The sequence below is a fragment of the Parus major genome, chromosome 1 (genome assembly GCF_001522545.3).
Source record: "Parus major isolate Abel chromosome 1, Parus_major1.1, whole genome shotgun sequence".
Lineage (NCBI taxonomy): Eukaryota > Metazoa > Chordata > Aves > Passeriformes > Paridae > Parus > Parus major.
The window spans coordinates 28,589,328-28,594,413 of record NC_031768.1 but is presented as its reverse complement, the minus strand read 5'-3'; the positions used below and the strand labels follow the sequence as shown (position 1 = coordinate 28,594,413).

The window sequence follows — 5,086 nt, the reverse complement described above, 5'->3', positions numbered from 1 at the left end:
ACAGAGGGCATTTAAACCAATGTCTTTGCTAGTGAAGTAGCAAACTGGTGCACAACAGCTTGCATAAGAAAATAAAGACCTGCATTAAAAGAATTAATACTGTGAATGCAAGACTTCTCTAATGATCAATAATCCTCTATGTAGTCTTCTACACTGAGACTTTCTTTTAAAAACAATTACAATTCTGATTTTTATAGTCATATTTAAATTAAAATCACTTATTGTTTTGGGACACATGTGAATTAATAGACATGAACAAACTCATTGAATTTAATGAAATATAGTCACTTGATTCAAAAATCATTACAAATAAGGTGTGCACAGATAAAGCAGAGTGTAGTCATTATATTTGTTTCATAAAATTCAACTAGGCTACCAGAAAGTAATAAAAGTTGCTAAACCCCAATGCAACATACTCCTCTTTGTTTTCTCTCTCTTATTTGGGGTTTTTTTGGGGTTTTGGGGGGTTTTTTGGGTTTTTTTGTTGTTTTTTTTTTTGTAAATCAGTGTAGGTGCGCTGATGCAATTTATTCAGACATGAGTTTGGCTTTAACACCATGTCTGAATTTCATACTTAGACTTCATCTTTAGGTACCCATAAAGCATATTGCTTTTCAGTACATGTCAGTCAATGCCATGTTATGATGTTCACCCTATCTTTCTCCTTAAAAAACAGTCTGTTTTTTCTGATCACAAAAAGTTATTTGCTTAGAGATTTTCATATTCACAATTTTAGGTTGATTATACCAGGTCCCAGGAATTACTGTCCACTGAGTATAAAGACAGACTAAGATTATTAATTAGGATGTAGATAGTTCGTTCCAGAGTTAAACAACTGTGCTTAATCAGATGAGCATCACACTTATAGGCCATTTGAAAAACTGCCATTCAATGCAGAATATACTAATTTTGTCTTACATATTCATCAAAGCTACTAGAAGTGAATTAGCCAGATGAGATACAACATCTATGCTGACAAATATAGAAGAAGATACCAGTGTGAAGGGCCTGATGACAGCAGAGGCAGTACATCAAGATAAATGATCCTTTCATCTTATTCTGCCAATCATTGTGTTGGTCATGGCCAAAAAAATATTCACGAATAGGAGATTATATGTTTTGGAGCAGCCAGGTAATATGGTATTATGACTAGTAGTACAACTATTTCTCTGTTGAAGAAATAACATGATGAAATTACCAAAATAGGCACTGAAAGAGTCACATTAGTGTTGTTTATTCCTTTGGGATATCATATTTAATGGTATTTCCCAGGGGAGAAAATACTTAGAGAAAAGGATTTTGGAAAATATAAAGCAAACTAGTGAGCTAACATTAATTTACCTTGAATATAACCAATGTCACTGATTTCATCAAACATACTTCATAAAAATTTGACATGGGAAAGCAAAAGGCACCTATAAAAAGATAAAAAATAGTATTAGAACTTCTTTTATCAAGAACATTGTAAATTTGTGCCAGCAGTTTAAGCCCACAATTTGCTTGAATAAATGAATCAAATATATTTTCAGTTACTCTTTAAATATAGAAAACTTACTACAAAGGTTACTAAAGAAAATGAGAGAAGATGTAAAAATGTGAAAATATTCCATTGGTTTGGAAAAGTTAATTTAGAGGGGTAATATTTTTACATAATTCAACAAATTTTTGCACTTCTTTAATAGGCAGTAATTGCCTATCATAAATATACCTCAATAATAACTTAACAAAATATTTGTAAACATTGCACTAATTTTAGGAGTTGAGTAATATGTCCCAGTTTGTCCAGAATGCAGTAGCTTATGATCAGCACTTGGACAGCAGTGGAGTTTCCCTTCACCACTGTTGTAATCCTTTTTAATTTTATTCCATTACTAGTTAGCATAAGATTTCAAAAGTAACTGACTGCTGCATATAGGACACTATGTATACAGTATGTATTTGTGTTTCCCACACATGGCAGTCACTACTCAGCTTGAAACCTTCAGGAGGAGAGCCAAGCAAAATTTTTCAAAAGGTAAAATAAATACATAAATAAATCTAATTCTAAATGCACATTTAGCCTGCTTAAAGCGATTGACTGAACTTGGAGGTAGTTTCCTGTTTTTAGAAATATTGGTAGGATCTTTTCTTATATCAGGAAATTAACTTGACCATTATCTTTGTTGCTACACAATACTATTTTTTATAATTTTCATTTTTAAAAAGTAGTAGTATCATTGTAATAATTTGTGACTGAGTATATGAGAAAGAGATAGGAATACCTGGAGAGAGGTTTTACTTGAGAATTTCAGCACTAGAAGCACAATTTTTACAGTTTAAGCTCAGAGAAAGCTATCTGAGCTGTGCAGCTGTCTCTTGCTGCAGCTTGGATCTGGACTAATCAACGAGATTCAAGGACAACAGCAGATAGCACAACAAACAGCATCCAGTGACTTAGCAGTTAAATGTAAATGATCCAAATACATTATAATTGACCAAGAGTCATTGTGATGTGTTCACTAAAAACATCAGTATTGCATGGTATGATACACAAATATTAATATTTGTTAGGAGTTTTTAGGAAAAAGGGATTAAGAATTAAACAGGAACCTGGATTACACAAGCATATCTACAGTGCTCTTTATAACATACCTCTCAGAAAAGTGATCCCATAGAGCTGAAAATGCATCACAGAAGTTGAAGATCATTGCTTCCATATGAAATGATACTAAATCCATTTTTCCTTCCAAAGTTTTCACTTGAGGATGGATTTAAGGGGAGAATAAATATGCTATGACTTTTTTTGCTTGGAAAGGAGGCACAAGCAGAGAATTTAAAGATTTCTATAAAGGGTCTGTCCAGATTATGGACTCTTTCAATATTCACTACTAATACTAGTATGTATATATAATACATATATATAATATATATTGTGTGACAGAACAGAGAGCCAATAAAATAATAAAGGCCCCCAATGAAAACAATGAAACAAAAAAGCCACAACAGATTCTTAAATCTACATGGGAAATGAGACTTTGAAATAGATAGGACTCAGACCTAGAATGTAGGATCATGGAATCACAGAACAGTATGTGTTGGAAAGGATCTTAAAAACAATTTCGTTTCAGCCCTCTTGCCATGGGCTGGGGGGTTTTACCTACACTGTGTTGTTCAAATCCCCACCCAACCCAGCCTTGAACACTTCCAGGGATGCAGCTTCCACATCTGCTCTGGGAAGAATTTATTCCTAATGTCTAATCTACACTTTCCCTTTTCAGTTTAAAGCTATTCTCCTTTGTCATGTCACTACATGCCTTTGCAAAAAGTTCCACTCCACCTTTCCTGTAGGATCTCTTTAGGTACCAGGAAGTGCCCTGAAACTTTCTCTTCCCCAGGCTGAACAACCCCAGCTCCCTCAGCCTGTCTTCCTAGGAGAGGTGCTCAGCCCACTGACCATTTTTATGGCCCTCTTCTGGACCCACTCCAACAGATCCACATCCTTCTCATGCTGGGAGTTCCAGAGCTGGATGCAGTACTCCAGGTGGGGTCTCACCAGAGTAGAGTAGAAGGTATGGTCACTGCAAATTAGAGGAAAGGTCTTGGAAAACTGGCCTGAATCCAACAGAGACAAGCGTGCTGTATTAGAAACAGGTAAGAATAATCAACTTTACAAACACAGGATAGGAAACAGCTGGCTTGACAGGAGTTTTTGGAAAGAGATCCAAGGAAGTAACTAGACTACGGTCTGAACATGACCAAAAATATCATGCTGTTCTGAAGATGGCAAACATCATACTGAGATGTGTAAGTGGAATGTAGCTTGCAAAAAATATGAGCAAATCTTTGAGCTTTGCTCCACTTTGTAGAGGCTCAGCTGGAGTACTCTGCCCAGCTCTGGTCAACATTCTTGCTGAACCACATCACACAGAGAACAGGGAATAAAGAAAGAAAGATAAAAAAATCTACAAAGAGGACAACTGAAAAATGAATGAAAAATTCAAGCTATTTAAATTAAGGAAAACCGAAAGGGTGATGGCTGAGGTATATGAAAAATTTCAGAAAGAGATAAAAAGATGAGGATGAGTGACCTCAACAGTCAGTAACTGTTTTTCTACAATTACATGCCAGTAACCATCACGGAAGCTGTATGACTGTCCAAAACAGAAAAATGGACCGAGCAGCAAATTTAACAGGAAAAGCATGGCTGATTACTGGTGGTGGAATTAAACAGGAAAAATCCTAGCCACAGTGAGCCAAAAAGTAACTTGGCACATTCATGGCAAATGAATATACAAAAACTTATGCTGAGAAACCTTGATGCAATCTCCCTCATGGAAGTTTTAAAATCACTGGTTTACTAAGAGAAGAATCTCAATGAGAAATTTGTTATTTCCTTATACTCTAACATTCTTATGGACATCACTGATACAACACTTAGCCAGGTGAACCATGTGACTGACCCAGAGGGATAACATTACTACAAAATACCTTTCGGGAAGCATCTTTGATTTGCACAAAGACTCTGGTGAACATTTCCAAATAAGGAATACATTAGCAGAAGAAAAGGTCTGTTCACAAACCATTCACAAACAAACAAAAAGCAGTGTGTGGGGAGTACATCTGCTGGATAATTTATTCACAATGAATTATTCAGCCAACTCTAGCAAAGGACCTATTTTTTTTTTTCTAGTTATATAAAGATATTTTCTTATGACAGGCATAGACACAAATGTTATCTTTGACTGATGCTTTCCTTACTGTCATCTATTCTGTTTGGCCCATAAAGTCAGTTCAGGAAGTACTTTGTCTTCTCACTGATCTTTTGATTCAAGGGTGAATGACAACTTTAACCACACAGCTAGACCAAATGCCTCAGGATGGCAAGGTTAGAAGGAAAATCATATTTTTAAATTAGAAGGACAAAAATTGCCCACAGCCAAGTAATAGACTATCACATAAACAGAAACTTTGTCATGTGAAATAGTAGCAGTCCAATTTCAAGACAAAAGCAAGATAAAGTTAAGGACATTTGAAAACAAAGGTTTGAGGAAAGTGACTCATGCACTGATAAACCAGATAAAAAAGATAAAACACTGTGAAAAAATAG

General features: G+C 35.3%; 1 long non-coding RNA gene across 1 annotated transcript; it reads right to left on the bottom strand.

Annotated features, from left to right (window-relative positions):
- Window positions 1-1,341: 1,341 nt before the first annotated feature.
- Window positions 1,342-3,548, bottom strand: LOC117243923. The gene is made up of 3 exons (XR_004496015.1): window positions 3,434-3,548; window positions 2,632-2,737; window positions 1,342-1,415 (listed from the first exon to the last, which is right to left on the bottom strand). It is a non-coding gene; the product is annotated as an uncharacterized LOC117243923 (long non-coding RNA).
- Between the last annotated feature and the right edge of the window lie 1,538 nt (window positions 3,549-5,086).